Source organism: Dioscorea cayenensis, chromosome 12 (genome assembly GCF_009730915.1).
Source record: "Dioscorea cayenensis subsp. rotundata cultivar TDr96_F1 chromosome 12, TDr96_F1_v2_PseudoChromosome.rev07_lg8_w22 25.fasta, whole genome shotgun sequence".
NCBI classification, from domain to species: Eukaryota; Viridiplantae; Streptophyta; class Magnoliopsida; order Dioscoreales; family Dioscoreaceae; genus Dioscorea; species Dioscorea cayenensis.
Window position 1 is genome coordinate 20177421 of NC_052482.1, and position 26101 is coordinate 20203521.

The following is a 26101-nucleotide window of genomic DNA, read 5'->3' on the forward strand; positions in this document are numbered from 1 at the left end:
TTTATATAAATATAATATTTTTAAAGTGAAATTTTTATTATTAAACAATTTTTGATATATTTGGCAACTTTAGTGGAGCATTTTAGTAAAAAGATAATTAATAAAAATATAACTTTAGTGTTACATTCTAGCTTAAGGCTACAATCAAACTGAGTTTGAGATGAGCTTTGTTTTGTTCAAGCTTAGTTTGATACTATTTAAAACCGAGACTCGAGCTCAAATCGAGCCTATTTTGGAGCTTCCTTAGATTGTCTGTTAGTTCAACAAAAATATGAAGATAATGTGGTTTAAGAGGTTGGTTGAGTAATTGCAATCCATGATGTTTTTCTCACCCTCTACAAAAGTATTTTGAGACTATATATGTTGGGAATTTCATATTTGCGTATGTAATAGTTTTTTTTTTGTTTAAGTATATAAATGTTTGCCATGAGCATATTCACTATTTTTTTCACTTTTAGAAAATATATTTAAGACTATGAATTCTAAGGTTTCATGTCTCATGATTTAATGGTTCTTTATTTGACTTTAATTACAATCAGATTCATAGTTTTTTATTTGATTATGTTTATTTACTTTTGTTGTAGAACTCATGGTTTGAGGATTAAGAGGTTTGAAGATTATGGAGATAGAAGATGGTGCTAAGTTCATTTTTGGTGTACTTAAAAATTATACACATAAACAATTGTAATAGAGCTAGATAAGATACTGCTAAATTCTTTTTTTTTTCTTTTTTTCTTTTTTTTTGGGGGTGTATTTAAGATGGTGCTAAGTTCATTTTTTGGCATGCTTAAGTAAAATACATTGCTTTGAAATTATCAATGAAAATCTTTGAAAACCAAGTTTTAGAATATTTGTGATTATTTTGCAAGATTTGTCTTGTAGATATGCAGGTCAAAAATAAAAATACAACTGTAAATTTACCACCCAAAAATAATATATTAGTTAATAGATCAGTTTTTGAGGTGGTTTATGACACTATTAATTAATATTATTCGGAAATGAGTTATTAAATCATTTATTTATTTATCTATTTATTTATTTATTCATTCATTTTATGTGAAATACTTTATGACACTATTGGGGGAGGAGCGCGTGGAGAAGGAAATTACGACCGGGGACCTCAGATTAACTTTTATTTTTTATTTTGATGCGTTTTCCCCCTTCAAGGTTGTTGTGGGTTTTATTTTAAACATTTTTTTAATTTATCATTCAATGTTTTTTTTTTCCTAATAATCAGTTTACATGCAGTACTGTCTTATCTCCAGACCAAGATAATTTTTTTATTCTTTTATTTTTTAAAAAACAAAAAGTCAAATAATTAGCTTCTCTTAATCAAAATACCTTAAATATTCAAATCCCATTTGTCCATTCAAAATAATATAAAAATCAACCGTTAATATTCGAACATAAATCTTAAAACCCTATTCTTACTTAAAAGCACGTTAATGTTTACATGGCCGTAGAAGTGCAAATTAATCGATGCAATAGGGATGCCCTGTCGTGCCTCCTTCCATTGCGTGCTGGTTCAGTCGATCCCTCGTTCTCGGTCAGCTCAGCCATCAGTTTCTCCCGGTCACGCGAGGAATTGGAGGAAGAGGAACTAGACGACGAGAAACTGGAGGACGAGAAGCTCGAGCTCCGAGCATCTTCATCGGCCTTACACTTCATAACCAGTTTGCTTTGTTTATATTTTTTATACTCCCTTCGTTCCTTTTTATCTGTCATAAACTCATATTCTTTTTTATTTATCATTTTCTAATATTAAGAAGCATTTATTATTATTTTTTTTTCAAAACTATCCTAACACTATATTCGATTTTCTCCTTGGAATTAAATATGAGAGAAAAATATAAAGATATAAATTAGGAGTAATTTTGGAAAGATATAAATTTTTATAAAAAAATTTGTGAAATAACTAAATTTATTTGAGTATGTGAGATTCTGGTTATTCACGATAGATAAAAAGGAACGGAGGGAATATTTAATAACATAAGAATAACAGTTAATAACTTAAAAATAAACGTTACAACCATTATTAACAAATATTTAAGAAAAATAATAAAAAAAACTTAAAAAACCTGATTTAAGAAAAATAATAGAGCCAACATATAGTTGGCTACAACTGCTTAAAAATAAACACTAAAAAGTCATGATTAAAAATTATGTAAAAAAACATGATAAAAAGCGTTAAAAAGACCTGATTAAAAAAACCCAGAAGAGCCAATCAATATCGCTTTTAATAACCATTAATTTTTTTAATAACTTAAAAATATACCTTAAAAAGTCATGACTAATGACTATCAAAATATTTCAAAAAAGAAAGCATAATTAAAAAGCCAGTACTTTCTAGATATTACCATTATTATTATTATTATTATAATTATTATTGTTGTTGTTTTGATTGTCATCTTCATTAAAACTCTATTCAAAATACAGTCAAAGTTAATGCAATAAACAAATATTGTTTTTAAATATATATATATATATATATATATATATATATATATATATATATACTGTGAAGGCAGGTGAATGCGTACCATTAATGATGTTCTGGTGGGCACGATCTTTGATATGAATTCCAACTTTGTTTGATGTTGACAACACGTTGATCTTCTTCGGTGTTCGTGTAATGCGTTGCGGAGCTTCATTCTCGTTCCGTCCACGTTTATGGCTTACGTGTCTCAATTGCATGGGAACTTTGTTTTCATTCTCTTGGCCTACTACATGGCTCAACTGGCTCATTTGCTCATTCTTGACCGCCATCTCCTACTCTCTTTTAATTTGGTTTTTTTTTCCTTGCTGTTTATATAGAGTAATATATATATATATATATATATATATATCATAGTTGTTAACCCAATTAAATTAAAATATTTTTAGAAAATTTTAGTATATTATTATGTATCCTATTTTAATTCAAATTGGTTTGGAAATTTGTAATATATTAGTATATATCCTAACTAAATTTACATATTTTTTTGGAAAATTTTTAATATATTACTAAAATTAAATAGTTTTGAAATTTGTAATATATTATTATATATCCTAATTGAATTCAAATAATTTTTGGAAATTTCTAATATATTAGCATGTATCCATTTGTTTTTGGAAATTTGTAATATATTATTGTATATCCTAACTAATTTGGAAATTTGTAATATATTATTATATATCCTAATTGAATTCAAATAGTTTTGGAAATCTCTAATATATTAGCATGTATCCTATATTTTTATTTTTATTTTATTTTATTTTTATGAAAAATGGATACATGTATCCTATTTTGGATGGGAGCGAAAAGACAAAAAAAAAATTCAAATTTTTAGAAATATCTAATATATTAGTATAGATCCTACTTTGGATAGGAGTGACTAGGAAAATACATGATGTGAAAATTATATGTATACAGTATATATATACACATTACAGGTTCAAAAAATAAGTTTTTAAAAAATATCATTAGATTTATAGTACTTAGGGTTACTGTTCAGTATCATGATCCTTTATGGTTAACTTTGGAGACCAAATTCAGATCATACTCTTCCTCGCCCCTTTAGCTTTCATGATTTTTTTAATAGCATTTTATGAATGTTATAATATAGAATATGTTTTTAATTAATAATATGGCATACATATTAGAAGCTAATGTTTTTAAAAATCCAATTAGTATATATTGGTATATATGCTGTAAAAACTATATTTTAAAAATTATTTATAAAAAAATATTCTTAGTCACCTGACCTTTACAAATTGATATGTATAAAATTAAAAATATATAAATTTTTTAAAAACAATAATTGTCAATATATATTATTTAGCTCCTTATTTTCTACTTGACCCACTTTTAAAAATTTATGGCTCTATCTTTTCATTGACTATATGTATTTGTGAAATTATTGTAGTATATGTATAAAAATATAATGGAGAGGTGTCAGTCAAGATTGATCTACAAAAATATATGCGTGTTCTTACAAATATATAAAAACAATATAAAAAGAAAAATATATGAGGGATTTATTTGGAAAAATTTGTAGGAAATGTGAAAATGTGGGAATCTTAGACTTATTTTGCAAAGTTGGCACAAAAAATATAAAAAAATGAGATAATCTTATATTTATTTTAAAAAAATGGTCGAATTTAGGATTTATTTGCATAAATTTTGTAAATTAGTAAAACTTATTATTATTATTATTATTATTATTATTATTATTATTATTAGTAAAAATGGATAAACCGTATGCATTAGAAAAAGAGGAATAGTACAACATAATTTTTGAAAAAATTTATTATCCAACGTGTGCGTGCGCGTAGATGATGGTGATAATAATATTAAAATGCTTATAGATGGTATTATTGAAGCTATTTAATTACCAGTTTATGAGATCTCTCATGGTCTTAGGGCTATCTGTATTGGCCCAACTTAATTCATTCTTTGGGCTAAAGAGGGGCACAGGGCCATCAATTGGGCCCGACCCAAACCAGCCATACCTACATGGCTACATGTTAGCTTAGATTATCCGTGCTCAACCCGAACTGGCCTAGCTGATATGCTAACCCACTGGCTAGATTAGCCTGGCAGAGCCAAACCTGATCCCTGTGTCACTATCTTAAACCGGGAGGCCGAGTTAGAACCCTAGCCATGGGTTTATTTAAAAAATAAAAATAAAAATTATAAAAAAACAACATATATATAAATTGGGTTGGGTATGACCCTTTTACAGGCAGTTACTAATTGCCATATATATTTTTTTATAAAAATAATTGATGTGAGAATTAATTTGAATAACATGAGACTTTTTATTATTTTTTTATTTTTTTAGTTAAAAAAATATCAATTAATAACTTTGCAGTTTATTTTGAAGTAAGTGGTGTTATAAGAATGCTAACGTAGATCACCATTGTTTGTGCCTTGTAGACCACCATTGTTGATATTTTTGCCCTAAAAAAATCAAAATAGATTTTTAAAAATGCAGATATATGTATGATAATTTTAAATAAATCACAATAATTAAAAAGTATTTATATTTATTAATTTTATTTTTGTTAAATACTCATTATTGAATACTTTTAATAATATTTTCAAAACCAGATATTACTTGATGTAGGATTAAATCTAAATTTTAAGAATAATTGACTTGATTAAAAAGGATCTATGAGGAATTGAAGAGATTTTATTTAATAAAAAATTTATTTTTCCATAAAAAATAATTAATATGAAATGATAAATCTAGGAATCATAAATATTTTTTTTCTTAATTTATTTTAAAATTAAGTTAGAGTGAAAACTTTCTTATCAATATAACAAAATCTTAAGTAAATTATTTATTAATCAAGATTTCAAATATTATGATTTTAAGTTAATAATATGTTTATAAATACGCAAGATTTTAAAGATTCCACATTAAATGAAATAAAAAAATATTATAGAAAAAATTACGGTTTTAAATTAATAATATATTTATATTGTTGCACACCATAAAATTATGTTGCTTAGTATAACAATATTTTTTTTATATAAATAATTTGGTATTACAAAAAATAGATAATATAAATAATAAAGATGAATAATAAATATAAAAATAATAAATTGTAATGTTGAATGATGAATTTCTTTCACAATGTTTGCTAATAACAAGTAACAAGTAAATAAAATGATACTAAATGCAAAATATGGTGAAGATATATATACATTAAAAAAAATTAGAAAATTATTTTCAATTTTTTAAATAGTTTTTATCTTTTAAGTTTTGTCTGATTTATTTAGTTTACTCCTGACATGGGTTTGTACCCAACGCATAAATTTCTATCCTATGAAAATATATATTTTTTAAAAAGGTACAAACCCATGTCAGTACATGTATAAACATGAAACAAACTCAACAAACATATATGTTTTTGGATTTTTTTTAAAAAAAAACATCATATGCAAGGACCTAGGTCGTTGGTAAAATAAATATTTCTCGGTAAGATTTTTTTTTTTATATTAAAGGTATAATTTTGAGAAAAATCAAATCCAAATAGGCCCAGTAGACAGAGAGTTATTTGATGATAAGGATCAATGTTTTATAATTTGATTTTTTTTTTTTAAATGATTTGGTTTTCATGTCATTTTCTCTTGATGTATCTGAAGGCTACTCAACAAGCAACTTCAATACTGGTTTTCATCATTGCATCCTAAGTTTTAATTAATTAATTTTTTTTTCCATTTATACAATAATTTGTTTCATGGTCATTAGACACAGAGTTATTTGATGATAACGATCAATAATGATTAACAACAAAGAAATTTTGCAAATTGATGTGTCACATGGCCATTTATGTAAAACAAAAATTATCACAGTCCACTGTTTGTGTACATCAAATCAAATAATCAATCATGAGTCTTTAGTTGTGGGTCTGTCAAGAGGGGTCCAATGTGAGCTGGTTGGGGAAACAGAGTGAAGAGATCTAATTTATTTGTTTTCATACTAATGTAAGCTTTGATAATGATCCCAAAATGCTTGGCTTAAAAATGATTTTTTTATTTTTGGGACTTTTACCAGGTGAGCTACTCTAAGAGGTCAATACAAGAATAAATTATTTTTCAGTCAAATTATTTGTTTAAAAATTCAAACTCTATCATTTGGATCAACCCAATTGAGTAAGTGAGTTATGTTTGACAATGGTTTTGTACAATTTATTGTTATTGGGCTTGAGCCCAAATAAAAAGCAAACTTTTTCTTTTTAATTTACATTATGAATGTATTATATTGGGCTAAAAACCTTGTTGCTATAATTATTTAATTTTTAATTTATTATTATCATGATATTTGAGCTAGTGTAGTATTTTGTTTATTGAAAAGTATGTGAATAATAGATTAAGATAAGAATACAATGAAGTGGCGTTTGGTTGGGGGTGATCTAAAACACGTAAGATTACCTCATTTGAATGTAATTTTTTTCTTCTTCTCCATTTTTAACCTTTTCAATTCAATAAATTTCAGTAAACTTCAATTTTAATTAAAAATAAGAATATTCCATCCTCATATATTTTTATATAAAAATATATTTATTGAAATATTTAGTTGGAGGAGAGGAAAAACATTTGATCAAATATTAAGTTGAAGAAAAATATATATATTTATTTCAAATAATTAAGTTTTCTATCTAACAAAAACATGTTAGTGTTACATTCCAGATTAGGGCTGACAATCAAATTGAGTCGAGCAGAGTTTTATATGTTTAAGCTGATCGAATACTATTTAAACCGAGCTTCTTTTGTTAGCTCGAGCTTGGCTCGCTAAGGAAATATCAAACTTGAGCTCAACCTCGAATAGCTATAGTGTAGCTTGGCCAACAATTTACTACATTAATATTTATATATAGGTACTAATACATGTTTTACATGAATTTTAATCATTATAGTATAACTACGAGTAATGATTAAAAATTTTTTAGATTGCTATAGTATCATATGGTATATTATTGAGCCTTTACTGAGCTTTGATGAGGCAAGCAATATGAGGTTTGAGCCTCGGCTCGATCATTCACTCGAGTTTGAAAGTCAGCCTCAAGCTCGATTTGAGCTCGTTAGTTTGCTTAATAAACTAGCTGAACCAAGCCTCGAGCAACTTTCGAACGAGCTTTTGTTCATTTGCGTACTCTCATTCCAGTTTGTCAACCAAATAAAAGGTGCACATATTTTCCAATGATATGATTTGAGAATCATATTCTCAGTAATCCTATTATGAACAATAATGTAAGAATATGTGAATCAAAACAACACTTAAATTTTTACTGATAAGAGCGTATATAGTTAGTATTATGTTTGTTTTTAAAGTGATATTTTATATTTCATTTTTAAAACTCGATATAAATAAGTATAACTATATATATTGACAAATATATATAGTTTATAGTCAGCGGGAAGGCATGTGAGAAGTATGAACTCAAGCTCTACAACATTTGTGCCTTCACCCTAAACAAACTAACGTTCAAATTCACCTTTTTCATTGGACACGAATAACCTACACAGTGACTCAGTGTAAAGCACAAACTAAAACGGTGATTATATATGTATATATATATATGTTAGAAATATTTCTCAGTCAATTTTGATAATCCATATTAAAATTTATATATAGAAGCATAATATCCACGGATGATGCTTCAATCTATAAATTAGAAAATAAGACTCATGTTTAAGCTAATGACAAAGATTTATAAAATATTGCTTTTCAATTTACTTAAAAAACATAGAGTGATGGATATGGATTGGCATAATTTATACGTGGCATGCATTAAAATTTAGGAAGGCTTATACAATAATAACCAAAAATTGCAAGCATCATGGACCAAACTTTGAGTGAAATGCAATTAATTCAGTGATGTATTTTTCAACTTCTTTTGAATTTTATATTCAATGAAAGCTCCAGCACTTAATTATTTTTTAGTATGAAAGAAAGAATGGTGCAATATATCCTTTATTTATCACTCCTTATCACCATGGGAACAAATTAAGATAAAGATAGGTTTTGATATGTGAGTTTGATGTTTGTCTCCAATTGGTATTATAAGTATTAGTTTAATGATATGTAAGCTCGATCTAAACTTGCTCTACATGGTCTTAAAATCACTTAAACATCCACATAATGACGTAGTCCTAATTATTTCAATAGAAGAGTGACAAAGAAATACAGAAAAAAAAAAAAGAATTAATAATATATAAAAATGCACATAAATCGTGAAACATATTTATTAATTATTCCAGATATTCTTATATGTTGTAGCTATGTGAAACATGGATTGGGGAATTTTGCTAATTTTATTTATAATATGAACATATTTATTTTTCAGTTTTAGTTTTTAAAATTAGTATACAACTAATATATCATATGGTACCAATCGTGACATACGTGAGCACGATATATTTATCAATCATCTTCGCTTTCTTTTTATAATGCATGTTCATTTTTATAGGTCATCATTTATTTATTTTTCCAAAATTACTCTTAACATATGAAAAAACGGAGAGTATATATATACATATAACAGACACGTGATAAAATAGATACAAGTTGTTACGTACAGGAAGAGTAAACAAACAAATTCAATGTAATTATCAAAAATCAAAAAGAGCATATCTTTATTTAGGGACCACTAGTGATTTTATTCATATTATTATTAATTTAATTAATTAATTAATTAATGATGTCAATCTAATTAAAAATAAAATATGTGAAAAATATAAAAATTTGCGAGTTCTTAAATTTTTATGTCTTAATTAATAATTTATTTATAGCAAGTAAAATTCACTCACTTATTAGAATTTTAAATATTATCAAGCAACTTAGAACAAGATAACTAGGTCATCATCATTTATATTTTCTAAAAGAACAATTTATTCTTTTGATAAATATTTAAAAACAAGGTAGTAAAACGGTGCATAATAGTGTCTTGTGAAAAATAATTAATGTGATAAAAAGAGTTTTTTTTTCCTCATGAAAAATACATATAAATCTTTTCACTTATTATATTCCAATATAATTATTCCCCATTAAAATTTTTAATATTAAATAATACACCATTGATGCACATGCAAGAGCATTAAATTAAGAAGCAGCCTTCTCCTCTCTATTGAATATCACAATCACATATTTCAATTACTCAAGCACACACATGCAAATATTCCAATCTTACAACTTCTCAAACCAATACACCATAATGCCATGGAATTATTCAAGAGGTTCCCATTATTTTGATATGCATTTCTTTTTTATCATACTTGACCATTTAATTAACAAATCTACAATCCTTTCTAATCTCCCCTTCATCTCCGGTGACCGGATTATTCTCCGACATCAAGAGCAAAGCCTCGGTGAACTTCTCATAGAAATAATCATTATCCACAGCCATTTTTTCAACAAATTGAGATGTTGAAGGGTCAGTAACCAATTGTTGGTCTACTAACATCAACCCTTTATGCTTAAGTAAATTCTTGTAATACATGTTATCAATTATCATTGGTGTATCTCTATCATTCCTTGCATATGCCACTGCCTTTGGGTCAGGTTCCGGTGAAGGGCAACGTCCTTTGAGATACTCAGCATAGATGGGATCTATACTTGGGTCTACTGTTGGGTAAAGTCTTCCAACAACATTTATACAATGTACTCTTCCAACCGAATGAGCCCCTATATTAGATTTATACTTTATTAGAATGCATCTAATAGGTATAATTGCCGTACAAGTTTCTGTAATTGTGTACTTTCTGTCTTTTTAGTTTTTGTAATATTTTAAGATATAATTAAGTCATTAATAACCTCATATCCAGTCAAGTTGGATCAGACTCAACTCGACTGAATATAAGGTATTATTTGTATTTAAAAATATTACAAATACTAAAAGAGCAGAAAATACATAATTACATAGACATGTATGATAATTAAACCCATCTAATAAGATATCAGAGCTGATGTAATTTGATTACCTAAAAGAGCCGTTGTCCCTTCGGCATCGATTCCTATTGATTGAAATCGAGAGAGAATGAAGGAAAGGCTATCATTGTGGTTGGGAATGGAGTTGATCACATCTTGGCTGTAGCTCTCTTTGCTATCTCTTCTTCCTGTTCTCATGTTAAAATATGGTCCTTTAAGCTGTAAAACAATGAATGATGTTTGAAGTTATTGTTAGGTATAAATACACTTTTTGATTTTTCCATTAGTTAAGTTCAAAACTAAATTGTCTTAACTGAATTTAAAAAAATATAAATTAGAGATAAAAACATTATGATGAATTACAAACCATAACAACTCCCTCTCTTGCGGAAAGAGCAACAATGTCAGCACAAGAAACGGAATTAGGGCATTCTTTCTCTAATGCATCTCTTTAGAATCACTTTTATCCACACTTGAAATTTCTCGTCCCAAAAGCTCTTGGTGAATTTTGCCTCTGAGATTGTTGAGCTTGTGTCCTCCAACAAGAGTGAAGCATCACAAGACTATATGTATTATACATGAACAAATTTTATTATATGATTAAATAAATATAAATATAAATATATAAGAAATCACTACATAAAAGAGCAAGACATTTCATCACCTTAACCATGCAATCATGGAAGAGGTTTCTAACCCAAGAAACAGCAGTGTTCCCATGTTTATGGTAGAGTTTTTCAACTTCTTCCTTCACGATGTCTTCGGCTTGAGGGCAACTCTCCGAGTAAAAATTTAACCTCAACTCTCCTTTCACTACATTAAATAAAAAAGTCAGTAAAAATACTATTAGTCATACATCATCTAATTAAATATAATTTGTTTTGTATATATAAAAAAAAACTGTTCATATTTTTGATGTAATTTGTCTATCTTATCAAGAATAAAAAGAATAATAGTAATAAATAAATCTGAACTTTGAATAAAGTAATGCATTACCAAAGGAGAAAAGACATAAGAAAAGAGAGAATAAAAGGAAGAGAGAATGAGCTCTTGATCCCAAAACCATTCTTTTGTTCATTAGAAGTGGGTAATGAAAAACTAGTAGCCATCCTTGAAACTCTTATAGTAGCGCCAAAAGATACATGCCTGCGCTGCAGGTGGGCATGACTCCCACTCAATATTAAAGTATATTTTGGTTGTTGATATGTCACTCATGGAATAACAGTTTAATTGGTTACATAAAGCCAAAGCTTGCTATTCTCTTCCCTCTCAAATCTCAATGTCTCATAATTGAAAATTAGTATTTATTTAATTCATATAATTAGTGTTTAAAAATTAATAAATTCGGATTCTTACAACTAAGTATGAGAAATTGTATGACTAATAAAGTTTGGCATCTTGAAATTTTTAGATTGGATTAAAATTAAACCAACCTATATATGTAATACAAATACGATCAAAGTTAGAGTGTACAAAAGTCAAAACCAAATCTTGACTTTTTTTTCTTCGATTACCATAGTTTTTAAAATAGAATAGATAAAGATAAGGTTGAACAAGTTGTAGATGATAATTAATGAGTTTACATGACTTTGGAGAGGTCTCGATTTACTTTAAAATTTTAAATACAGCGAAGATGCATGATCATGATTATATAAAATGTAAAATATAATTGATATTAATTTATATTATAAAACTATCCGTAACTTTATTTTAAACTAGTTATATGAGTCGAGGAGATTGAGATATAAAAGAAAATATTTGGTAGAATCACACCTCTTGAGTTTAACACATATTAATTTCGTTTTCTTTCTTTGTAGTCCTCTACTACTTCGATTTAATTTCAACTTTTCGGTCCAGGCTACACTCTGAAAAGTGCGCGTAAAGGCGTTACAATCACGTATCGCAATATCATCTGCTGGCAGTTAAGTAGTAATATGTCGTTTGTAAAATGTACTGCGATTCCTTGAAAATAATAAAAGATTCTTTACATATATATAGGATTCAGCAGAATATATGACGATGAAAATTAGTAATGTTAACATGTCCAGAAGTGTATGTGGAGCAGTGACTCTGTTTCGTTGAAGAGTAGAGAAGGATTAAAGAGGGCTTAGAATTAGTAAGTAGAGCGAGAAAAGAATGAGAAGTGAAAAAGAGTAGAGGGTAATATGGGTATTCTATAAAATATTTAAAATAAGTGAATTTTTACTTTTAATCACTAAAAATGAAAATCGGGTATCTTTCACTCTGTGCTCTACGTGATGAGCAGAGTTTCCATGTCTGCATTTAGTTATTTCGTAAAATTTTTATAAAAATTGAGTTATGAAATTCTGCTAATTTTTATCTACGTTTTTGCTATTTAATGATGAGTTGAATATTATCTTAAAAATAATTTTATAATTATAAATCTTTGTTGATGTTCGAAAATAATAGATAGACGTAGATTTGACGAATACAAGATGAAGAAGTATCATTTTATTTAATTATTATAAAAGTTAGATCGAAGGAGTTTAGGTCAGTGAAGATAAATTGTTATTTATTTATTTGATAGTGACTTCAATATAAAACTATATATACACATAAAATATTTATTTTGTCTCTGATGTTGACTTGCTGATATATACTGACGTGGCATGTGCATGCAAAGTGATGGTTTTGTATACACGGCAAATTAGCTATCAAAATCAATCCAGTTTGTGAAGCATGTCATGATTAACAAGCAGACTACATAATAAATGGGAGTACACCAATATGTAAATATATCGTAACATATCATGTCAATATCCATGTGCCCAAAGAGGGACCCACATCAACAATATAGCAAGTTATATTAGCATTGAGATAATATGTAATTTGAGTTTTGGTTTTAAATAGAGCACTAAAACAGTACTGAATATCGTAACAATAATTTAAATGATTAATTATACATACAATATATTATCTAATTAAATTTCAATATAATGGCAACAGCTTTACTAAAATCAAGGAGCTCATGTCTTTTTCACTCTTTATTTCATTAGTCTTTCAGTTACTTATTTTAGTTTGTCTTCTATGGCTGATTTATCCACTTCTACTAAAGTTATATGGTAATTACTTCTGTTTCCTTATTTCCTATATATATATATATATATATATTTATATATTCCTGTCTCTATTTTTATATATTTTAGCTCTTTAATCTAAAATAGTTTATCTAAGACCACTAAGATGGGGTTTATAACAAAAACAAATTAAATATAAAATAGATAATTTTCTTTTAATATCACATAAGTTTAATTGACTTTTGTGGCTGAGAATCAAAGCTAGAGAGGGAGCACTTAATAATAATCAAATAATAAATTAGATAAAACAAAAAGGCCAAGTAAGTGACCACAAATAGTACAATCCCAATTGTAGTGCAACTTGACTAGTTAGTGTTTTGGACGGTGCACTCCGCAACTGAGAACAAACTCTTCAATGCTTTCCCTACTTCCTTTCTATGTCTGACTTGAAAATGTCCAATAAGGATTCAAAGTCTTTAAAATTGAATAGTTGGAAACATTTACGAGTACTTCACAGTACTTGAAAAATGTTTTAAATTTTTGAGTTAAATATAAGTCAAATTATTTGAATTTATAAGTATTAAAAATAGTTTTTCTGTGGGGAGGATTGGATTGACCTTTTTATCTATCATTAAAAAGCTTAAAACTGAATACATGACCATTGTTTTGAATTAGGTAGGCCATCAAAAGAGAATATATACGAATACAATTATTTTAACTTCGTTAAAATAAATAGAGTAAATCATAATTTTTATAAAACAACTAGAAAAGCATATACAAAATAACAATGATTGAAAATAACTGAGAAAACCAATGGATCTTTAATGTCGATAATGTTGGTTTCACTGTGAAAGACGATAAATGCAAGACAAAAAACAACTGAAAAACATAAAACAATTCAAAACAACTCTAAAAGAACATTGGGAGATAGGGATAAAAATCGCAAATAGAAATCATTGAATGTAAAAAAACAAGAAAAATTTCAAGCTAAATATCCTTGGCCAAATATCTTTGGAAATTTTACGATTAAGCCTATAATCATGCCAAAACGAAGTAAAAAATCCAACTTGATAATGGACAAAAACACATACAAAAAAGCCCATATGGCAATTAAGGACGAATGGTATTGTCATTAATTTCTATGTGGTAAGTAAAAAATTTAACTCTCTTCTAAAACATAGTTGAAAATTTAAAAAACATACTTGGAATAATTTATCTGTATTGTTAAAAAGAATGCAATTAAAAATCCCAAAGTGAAACGAAATATATGTCCCTAAATATAAATTTGTGAATAAGTAATTTGAATGCTTTTATTTTTGTTATTTTCTTTTAACAAAAAATCCAAACCAAGCATTCTAAACTTCAAATGTGTTAAATTTGAAATCAATACAACCAAATTTTGTTTCCCTCACTGATTTGAAAAATCAGGATACATGCAACTAGTTAAAGACGACCTTGAAAAGATGATTCTAAGTTTTTGAATTCATAAAGCAAATTGAAAAAGATCAGAGAAGGTTACACATTAGAAACCAGTTTAGCAAGTGGTGCTCTTATCTCCTGCACAACACAAACAGAAAAGACAGTCTTTAGACTTGATGATGGATTCATAACATTGCTACAGGAGAGGGTTTTACAAACCTGATCTTCAACTTTCATTCGCCGAATCGAGAACTGAAAGGATGTTCAAAGCCGAAGAACCGAGATGAACTCCACGAACAACCGCTCCATATCCTACCTTGATTCTATGGCAGAGAAGCAAAATAGCATCCCATAATGCTGTTCTTCCCTGGAAAATATGAATTAAGTTCAGTAGTGATTAGGACATGTTAAAAAGAGTTTTGGCAGACTGAGAACAGTAAGCTTACAAAAGGGCAGAGAAAAATGAATGAAATCTTTTGAGGCTACATAAACTTGAAAATTGACAGTGAAGCGTTGCGTGAATGACTGACTATATTCATTTCTGTAATGCAAGTGAATTAGGATTTAAACTCTAAAGAATATAATTCCAGCAACTTACATAACGCAATCTAATGTATGCCTTATAGACCAACTTTAAAAACAATTGGCAGAGTTTTATTAGTATAAGTGCACTTCAGATCTTTGAACCACTGAAGATTCAATATGGTCCTGAAAACAAAAAATGTTGATTTGATTTCAGGGTTAAAAGTAGTTCTAAATTGGAAAAAAAAACTCCTTATGTTTCCATAAGTTGGGGACTATTTCTGTATTCTTTTTCTTGTTACAATTACTAAAATTAATTTGGTCTAGGTTCAATGACCATAGTGAATATAGAGGTACAGTTCAGGAAGTAAAAGTGCACTTTCATCAAGTTATGTTTCCCTTTCAGGGTCAGTAGAGTTAAAAGTTCTGTAGCCTATAAATTCACTTAGAAATTCAACTATTTTTAGTTTCGATTTGGTGCTCTATTATCAGGCAGACAATAAGTCTAAAAATTAAAGCAAATTCCAGTGTTTCAGCTGGCATAGAAGACCACTATTGTGATTATTTAAGGATAAACTATAACAGCAAACACTTATACATTGGCACTAACCTGCAGAGATTTGAAGCTTTTATCCCAATACAAAGGCAAAAGTCGGAGGACTTTGCTTCCCAACTGCTAATATACAAGCCCCGGGATGGACCACAGATGGCACACCAGATATGATAGCCACATACTTCTCAGGAAACCTCTCTTCGGGAAGAACTCCGAGGAACAAAAGGGATTCTTGTGACTGAGCACCGAATAGGAGGCGGGATGCGACATGTAACATCCATTTGGGATGATCTAAGAAAGCAGAGAATAGATATAACAGCAGGTGAGAGTCACTTGGAAGTTCGCCCGAATACTTTTTGCCTGCTTTGTCAGAACCATCTACACTCCCAAATAGTTATAATTCTTTAAGCATGTTCCTTCAGCAAGTTCTGCGACAAATCAAGAACAGAAAACTCAAGAACAGAAAACAAGTCATGGTATTAACTCTAGCATATTTGACATCTTGGTAAATACTACATTGTACTGTTAAACATGCATAAAAAATTCATATTTTTGAAAATATGATGTCTACCTCGGACCCTTTGCACAGTATAATCTGCACGCACACCACTTAGTGGGAGCAAGCCTCTAATCAGCTCTCCTTTCATCAATGTGTTAAGTCTCTGATGTTCAGTGATGGCATCCACACATGCTTGTACAAAAGGGAAGTATAGGATTTTGGCTGTGGTTGTTGCAAGCCAACTATAGGAGATTGCACTTCACATTGGAGGGAACGAGAAGAAGCACAATCAGATAAATTTATATGTAAAGCTAAACCATCCTAGGCCACAGATGACAGTAAAACAAGTTGCTTGAGTAATAGACAGGAATAGTGAAAGAAAACTCACAAGCTGATGCATCACGTGCTTGCAATAGATTTGCACGAAGCTGATGAAGAACCCCATCTTCATCCAAGGTAAATATCGGCTGCCACTCTTTTGGCACCATCTATCAGGGGACACATTGACAGGCACAGTAGTAGTCAATGTATCACTTCCAACCTGATTTACAGTAATGGAAACACCAACCCGCGCTGCTGCTTGCATAACCTGCAAAAAAATTACAATTATATTCACATTACAAACATATTCAGATCAAAGATGTGCATTAGAGAATGGTAGCTGAAAACCTGAATGTGACTTGTTTCGATCTTCTCAAGCAACGGATTCATTAGCATTGATGAGAACCACTGCCTCAGCCTATCCTGCCACTGCTCAATTTGAGGGTAGACACCAAAAAACTCAAAAGCCTCTACTACTTGTTCCACTGACATAGGAGGTGGGAGCTCTCCCTCTCCTTTCTTAGGAGGTGTGCTATACTTCTGGTTGGACATTCTCACAGGCCTCAGTGGCGTGCTCCTTGTAGTACCAGAAGCAGTGGCCGAGCTGGCTATTGAGCTTGGGCTGACAATGCCAAATCCCCTAATGGTGGCCGGGGGCGTAGTAGTTTCTGTCTTGACAGCTGACTCACAAAACTTCTCATCCACATTTGCCAAGAATTGCTCAAACAAGGCTTCTGTCTGTATCCCTTTTGCACTGCCTTTTGACCATGGGGTTGAAGGAGAGGATATATATTGAGAATGCAGCCGAGCAGGAGTTGAAACCAGGGGACATCCCTGACATCTTCTTTGCACTACTAGCTAACTGTTGTTGCTCCGATCCAACTAATGATGAACGAGTGGGTGTATAACCAAAAGCCCGACTTCCTAATAGGGACAAGGGGCTCCGAGGACAAAGTCATTGACTTGGGATGCTTCTTCACAACCTCATCATCCATTTTCTCACAAGGTTGCAGCTTTATGCCTAAGAGGTTCAATTGACGCTCAGAGAGCTTCTTCTGCTGATCCTTCATTCTCTTAGTCAGAACACCACCATTGCGCAGAGCCAAAGCTCGGAGGAAAGCAGATAACGTCGTGATGAACACCAGAACAAGCGCAGTTCGCAAAAATTTGAAAAGAAACACTGCAATACTCCCACAGAGGAAATTAATCAAAACAGTTAATGGGCATTACCAGAAATAGTTAGTGCATAGTGAAATCTCTTACAAGCTCCAACTTTTGATACACGGATCAATCCCAAGCTATGAGTGAGCGAGTCCTCCTGTAGGACCGACCAAGAAAAACAAGCATCAGAAGGAGAAGAAGCTACGCATGAGCACAGTGAAGAAGCAGAGAAGAATGTAAAACAATTTGAGGGGCAAGAAATGGTAGCATGGATGAGAGGGCGAGGGAAGGATAGGGGCGGAGACAAGGGCAGAGGAGGAGAAGAAGAGGACAGCGGATGAGGAAGGGGCGGAGGCTGGAGGCGGTGAGAGCGGCGGAGAAAGCGGGGTTCTGGTACACCGAGAACTCGCGCTTTCTTCGAGGAGGAGGAGGAGCAGAAGCTCCTCGATGTAGCATTAGGGTTTCGATCTGCTTCCATTGTCGTCTGGCTCGCGAGCTCGCGGGCTCTCCTCGGTCTCTGGTTTTTCAAATCTCCATGGATTTCAAATGTTCTCTTTGCAAGCTTTACTTACACTTGAACGGGGGTTCATTTGCGAATCGCACCTCATGACCATTTATAATTTATATTATGTGGCCACAAAATTAACATAAAAATTATTTATTTATTTTTCCAGTTGAACACTTGCAGGTATGACTTATGACTTTTGCATGCATAGGGTTTTTGAAATTAATTTCATTGACGTGATGCGATATAATACTAAATCATACTGATATTATGGCCACACATACAACCGAAAAAAATTAAGTAATTTTTGTATTAAAATGTGATCACGATGATTATAAAAACGCAAACGTTTCGTGTTTATGGGGAAACGAACCACTTTGAACGGGAGAATTAGAATTAGATTAAACATTTTATGGGGGTGTTTTAGTAAAACCACGTACGGCACGACAAAGTGATTAATTATTACCGTGAGGGGTTGCTGCAAAAATATAACTTCATTTATTTTTGCACGAAAAACCCACTAGTTTCAAAAATGCCAGGGGTGTTTCTGTAAACGGCATAAATTTTTTTGTCACTTTTGCAAGAGAACTCCCTTGTTTGTTAGTTATTCTCCTGAGGGGCGTCATTGCAAAAGTCACAAAAACTTCATGTAAAGTTAACCTTTCCAGGGCGTTTTATGTAAAAACCACACAAACCGTAGCATTTTTGCAAAAGCACCCCTTGTTATTAATAATAATTATGAGGGTGTCTTTTTGCAACCATAAGACTTTGCATTAAAACGCACTAATTTTAGTATATATCCAACTTTCCGGCCCTCGAGGATTGCAAAAATACCGGGTTATTTTTGGGAAGATCACTTTCATACTGCTTATTGTGTTTTTGGTCATCAGCTTCAAAAGCGTGTCAGTGGTCACTCAAGTTATAAAAGCTTTTCATCGAAAGTCACCAGACTCTCCCGTCACGATAGCCTACGTGAGGCGGCCGTAGAAAAGCCGAGTCCGAGTGATGTAAAGCATTATCAAGCTTCACGTGCCCTCGTCCCGCGTCGAGATTAAGTCGCTTAGTCATCAAAACAATGACACTCACCGCCTTTTTCTTCTTCTTCTTGTCTGCGCTCTTCTTCTCTACATTCTTCTCTCAGCCCTTTCTCCTTCTTTTCTTCTTTCTCTCGGTTCTTCTTCTCTCTAGCCCTTTTCTTCTTCATGCCATTATTCTCGGGACTCGAAGAAATCAATGCAAAGTCCGGTCCTAACAAAATGAGTTAAAAGAAACAACCCGAAATAGTGAGTCTCTCAAAACCCTAAATCCACAAAAAGCATGGTTCTTATCCACGTAGAAAAGGAGAGGAGAAACACTGGGCATTTCAATGGAAAGTGCTAGCAGAGCTCCTGGGTCGATCTCGAGCTCATGTTGAGGATGGACTTGGATGAGAGATGGAGCACTGAGAGGCGTGCATGGTGGAGGTCTCGCCAGTTAGCGTCGTAACAATCGCCTGGCATCGCTCGACCCTGTTGGCTCCTCCTCACATCGCCATGGCGTCGATGATATAAGGTCCTTCATCATCATCATCATCATCTCTCTCTCTCTCTCTCTCTCTCTCTCTCTCTCTCTCTCTCTCTCTCTCTCCACAAAAAGCAAAAGAGAAAAGAGATGCTCCGACATGTTATGCATATATCATTCACTAGGTAAGGGTGACTTGCTTAAGCTTGACAAATGCAAAGTCGACAAAAAGAAAAACATTTTTACAAATTTATCCAGTTGAATCACATCAACGAGTTGGAGTCAATAGAGATGATAGTTATGGGATTTGAACACCATCATCTCGCGATCATCTCCCGCACAATGAAACGAGATAGATGTACTGGCCCCGACATGGCAATAAAGAGCCTTTTTATCTTAGGAAGCAGTTTGAGAAACATGAAAAATAAATAAATAAAAAGAGATTAGATTCAAGTCTCTAGAATAATGGCACAAAGAAGAAGAGGGTAGAGAAGAAGAACCAGAGAAAGAAAAAGAAGGAGAGGAGAGAAGATCTGAGAAGAAGAACGAGAAGAAGAACAGAAGCAAGAAGAAGAAGAAGAAGAAGAAGAAGAAGAAGAAAAAAAGGGGCGGAGGTGTCATTGTTTTGTTATTCCGACTGACTCAGCGTGGACTAAGCCCGTAAGTCTTGATAATGTTTACATGCGATTCGGGTACAGGCTTTTCTGACCGCCACGCAGCCTATTGGGATGTGGAGAGTCTCGGGTGACTTCGTGAAAGTTTTTATAAACTCGAGTCGACCATTTTGCGATACATTTTGAAATTGGATGACTAAAATGATAATAGGGAAGCCAAGGATTGGGTGACTTCACGAAAAATTAACCCGCAAAATACCTAACAATTTTGTACAAAAACCTACTAAGTTTGAAAAAATTATTTCCGGATGCGTTTCTCAAAATTCCATAAAACTTCGAGAAAAAAACACAATAATATCTTTTTACTTGCCTAGTTTAACACATGAATTAAAAATCTGTTAAAAATTAATTAATAATTTAAAATTTTATAAAAATTTATATTAATATTTTTAAATTATTCTTATTTAAAATATTATTTAATAAAAATATGTAGTTAAGTATAATTTATCAAAAGTTATAAAATTACATTAAATATAAAAAGATAAATTTAAAAACTATATTTAATATGTTATAAATTTTATAGATAAGTAAAAAGGATAAAAAAAAAACAACTTAAATAGGACAAGTAAAAGAAACCGAGGAAATACACAATCCCATACTTACATGAATTAACCAAAATTAGAGGCCATTCAGTCATAAAAAGAAGAACAATACTTAATTCATGTCATTTATTAGTCAATTTCCTCAATTATGTCTCTCCAACTTATAATGATCATTTCTAAATCACTATCAAGAGCCCTAAATCTAAAGTGTTCTAAAAAGTAAAGAGTAGTAGGTGAAAGCCAGCTAGAATTTTGATCGGAGAGGGGTAAGGATAACCCGTATTTGCTATCTACTCGACCCTATTCCTGAGAGTGCCTTCGCTCGCTTTCCGCAATTTTAGATATGATCAGTTGCAGTTTAGGGCAGGCCCAACTATTTCTTTTTATAGTTGAAAAGAAAAAGTGAACGTAAATGTGACTCGCCCACTTCCTGTTGGTTAAGGAAACTAGAAGGAAGTCGTGCTGATTTATTCACTTTTATCCAAATAGCCGTGACATGAAATCCAACTCATTTTTAATAAATTAATAGTTTTATCCATTTTATTTTTATTTGAGATAAAGTCTAAAAATATAATGGATAAACTAGGAGTCCAAAAATACAATGTATAAACTAAGGAAACAAAAGGTGCTATCTCTACTTATCACCTTCATCCTCATCTTTCCGGTTACCAGTAGCATCCAACCTTTCTTTTGTCAACACCCACACAGGAGAAAAGATAGCCAATATTGATGATAAGTTTAGGAAAAACATAATATTTATTATTAAAAATTATATTTAATTTCAAAACCAAATGTAAATAGAGACTAACAGTAACACAACATCTTCATTGGCAGTAATATCAGAAAATACATAGATTGCAAAACATTTTACTTTTTACAAAAATCTGTTTAGGCAAACATATCCTTCCTTCTAACTATGAGTGCTCTAAGTTTAAAGGAAATGTATAGTCTTAGCTTACTAGAGTAACTAATCATCATCGGTTGAGTCGGGGCATTCATTTTCGGGAGAGCTAGGCGAAAGTTAGGGCGAAATAGTCTAACTTCCACTTATGAAATTCTATTCATTTTCGAAGTAGATTTTTAATTAAAGCTACAGCTGAGATGTCTATAAAGTATGAGAGTGTAGTCCCAGTCCATAAAAACTCGACTTTCTTCGCTACGAAAAGTCATTTTTAAACTCATGATGAACACCAAACACCCAAATTCTCCGATTCTATTTTCACTTTCCCCAACAGAATGAACAGCTGGAACTACCGGAAGGGATCTCGACTTCATCCGTTTTCACGAAAAAGTGGCAGACCTTTCCCCTTACTCACAAGCTTCTCTCGGAAATGAAAGCCCCAGATGAAGTTTACATTTTGAATATATACATCAACTCACAATAATTTATGTTAGATTATATTAAACTTTACCTAACATGATATCATAATCAGATCAATGAGTTCGTTGGCAAAGTGATTGGCTAAAATTACTAATAATCTGGATATCACATCTGTCATAACTTTTGGGTTAAAATTGAGCTGTGGTAACATATGTCGGGTATACATCCAAAAGACAAGCAATAATTTCTCATCATCATGAAATTAATAAATCTCCTCAATATCACATTCAAAGCAAGCAAGAACCAAAGAATGAATACCAAAAGAGGGGTATAATGCAAAGGGAAGGAGACAGAACCTCTAAAATAACCCATCAAAGGGATGCTCATTCTTATGGTTTTCTTCCCAGAACTTTCTTTCAACCTGGTAAAGCCAAAAACAGAGAATTAATAAACACTCTAACAAGGCTTGATTGGGATCCACACTCACCTGATCCTCATCTTCAAGGGACTAGATACAAAGTTTGATAGCTAGTTGTTCCATATGACCCTACCTAGTCACATTCAGGGACCACGTTGTTCAAGTTCATTGGCTGTATGATACACCAAAGATGCCAAATTAGAGCTCTTGTATTATGAGCACATCCACTCAATAGACCTCCACGTTCATCATCTGGTCTTTTTAAGCATCCCCAAAGACTCTGCAACATGGACAAGCAAACATAGGTTTCAAACACCTTCTCTTACCTCCAACAAGTCATGGATGAGCTCTGGTTCTCACAAAACATTCTCTTGGGCAAGACCAGGACTGCTTCCTCAACTCCTCTTCCTGCCCACCTACCAACAAACTCATCTTCAGAATCACTTCCAGGAAACAGCAGCACATCACAGGTAGCTAATACATCATAGTTTTACGATTAGTCGAATTCATTGTTCATGTATATTAACTTGAATTGTGCACTCACAGAGTAGGAAAAGCCATGCAGTATACAAAGAAAAGAAGAAACGACCTGTGCTGAATATCGTCATAGAAAGCCTCTTTTTCCAGCTGCAGCATCCTTCAACACCTACCTTGAGTGCAGATTCAGCACAGGAAGATAAGAAGAAGAAGAAGCATACGGAGAGAGATGAGGACCTACAAGAGCCTGTCTGATCTTGAAAACTATGAGCTCCAGGGGTTCATGGATCTTGGGTTTTGTATTCCACAAAGAGAAAGTGAGTTCGGAGATGATAGTGATGACCGGGACTTCAAAGACTAGTTAGAAGAGAGAGTGGAAGTGCTGAGAGGAGAGAGACCAATGAAGAGCAGGTGAAAAAAGGCCATATCTGTCAGAGGCTTGGCTTATCAGTAAACCTGATTCTCCACTCCTCAATCTCACGAATGTTGCCAAATTCTCTTGATAGAGCTGATAGAAGAAGCATCTCCGCTTTGCGGCTCGGGAGGTAGCTTCCCTGGCTCAGCAAGAATCATAAAACAATATCCAAAACAAAATCTAATGTTAACGTCTACCTGGCAGTTTCTGTGTTCTGGGTTTGTGATTATTTCATTTCTCCCAGTGATCGGAACTGCAAGGGCAGCTGCTGTAGTGGCGGAAGCACTGAAGAGAAAAATCCATCTAATCCAAGAGAAAATGATAGCAGGAATTCGCATATGCAGGAAAAGCATCCTTCTTTGTCAGCTATTATGGTGGGGCATACACAGTTGAAGGTACCCGTCATGCTGAAGGAGATGTTTTTCTTGATTGTCATGAGAGCGTGTAGAATTCTTGATATCAGCCACTTGTTTTTGATCTTATTTGTCAAGACACCAGCAAATGTAAATACAAGATGTAAAGTGTAAAATTATTGAGAAAGAAGCAATGGATAAGACTAGGCAGGAAATTTGTTTTGCTTCCCTACACATGCTGCAGCACCACATGAATTGTGTCCTATATAACAAATATTCCTGAAATGCATTGCCAACGATTGTGATACTTTTAAAATTAAATTGAATAATTATACACAGAAATAATCGGGTACAAAATTTTGCAGCGGATGGCAGGGGATTAAAAAGTAAACAAAACTGATATAGGAATGGAACACCAATGATGGTTTTGATGAAGTCTATGTGATAACTAATAATCAAAATGAAAAGCTCAACCAATTATTCAATCCGTAAAGTTGAAGAACTGGAGGCTATGGCTGTGATCTCAGAACAAAGGTTATTACACTATAAACTATCAACAAAAACTTGCTTGACTTCTGCACATCACCAATTTCACAAAATTCAAGGTTTTGTTTTGGCTGGATAAGCCAAATGGAATTCATCTTAACCAAATTTTACATGAGGCACGCACTGTCTGATTACCATTTACAAGTCCCACCTCAATACACACAATGGCAAAGCTACTATAGTTGCTTTTTAAAATTTAGCAGCTCATCAATATCATCATATCTTTGAACAAACCTTATTAAACAGTTGTTTGAACTTCAACACTTTCCACCATAAAATATCCATGTTCCTCTCAGTACATTTATCCTACAAGAGAAATCATAACCATTCCATTAGCATCGGACACTTGCTTCTACTACAGCTTCAGGCTTTAACATAATGCCCCAAATGATACCTTTTCCTCCTAGGAACCTAACCAGGCAATAAAAGTTGTCTAAATAGATAGGCATAATAAATGAGAAATATATATATATATATATATCAGGCGGTTTTATTAACGCAGTTACAAATAGGCAGCACGTGGAGAAATTAAACAAGTTGATGCAGATATTTGTTGAATAGGACCAAGGACAGTCTTTGTCCTCTAATGATTGATAGAATATATTTTAATTCTCACCAACACATAATAATTAATGTATGGTAACTGCTAGATATAAATTGGTACTCCAAGTCATATAGATCATTGGCACAATAAGTTATGGCAAAGAACCATGCCTCCCAGAATAGTGATCCGATGACTAAAGCTGATAAATCACAGCTGTGTATTGAATAAGAGTTGAGATTAAATTGGTGACAAAAATACCACAACCATCACAGGCTTTGAAATAATAGTTAATCAGAACATGAACAAATAACATAAGAAAATTCACAAATGCTGCTATGCTCCAATGACAGTAAAGAACCATGCTACGGATCAGTGACCAATAAATATGAGTTGTGTTGAGTAAGACCTGAGGAGAAGCTACTAACAAAGTATCACTGGCATCACAGACTATGAAAAACTACTTAATCTGAACATACATACATTTTAGACTCACAACAAATCCTGCTAAGCACTTTGCACCTACAGCATCTTACTGTTGTTACGGATCAGTGACTCCAGTAGTAAAGGCTGATAATGCTACTATATTGAAAAAGAACTGAGGATGGATTACTAACAAAGTATCACAAGTATCCACAAACTTCAAACAATACTTAATAAGAATACACATACAAATGATTTTTAAAAAGAAAATCACAAAAAGTCACCCTGCCATGCTCCAAAGAAATTTAGAACCAAGATCCAAAATTAGTAACTCAACATAAGAAATGAATGAAGCTTCTAGCAAAAGCATCACAAGGATCGAGACTTTAAAATTAACTTAATGAACTTACAGGTTATGTCACACGAACGCATGGATAAGCGTTGAAAAATATATT

The 26101-nt window shown here is 31.9% G+C and overlaps 1 long non-coding RNA gene and 2 pseudogenes across 1 annotated transcript; all 3 read right to left on the minus strand.

The window, feature by feature from the left end:
* Window positions 1-9588: 9588 nt before the first annotated feature.
* LOC120273518 lies at window positions 9589-11500 on the minus strand (annotated as a pseudogene).
* Window positions 11501-14808: 3308 nt separating this feature from the next.
* On the minus strand, window positions 14809-15239 carry LOC120273519. Its single transcript, XR_005540555.1, has 2 exons — window positions 15095-15239; window positions 14809-15013 (listed from the first exon to the last, which is right to left on the minus strand). It is a non-coding gene; the product is annotated as an uncharacterized LOC120273519 (long non-coding RNA).
* Window positions 15240-16026: 787 nt separating this feature from the next.
* On the minus strand, window positions 16027-18387 carry LOC120273290 (annotated as a pseudogene).
* Between the last annotated feature and the right edge of the window lie 7714 nt (window positions 18388-26101).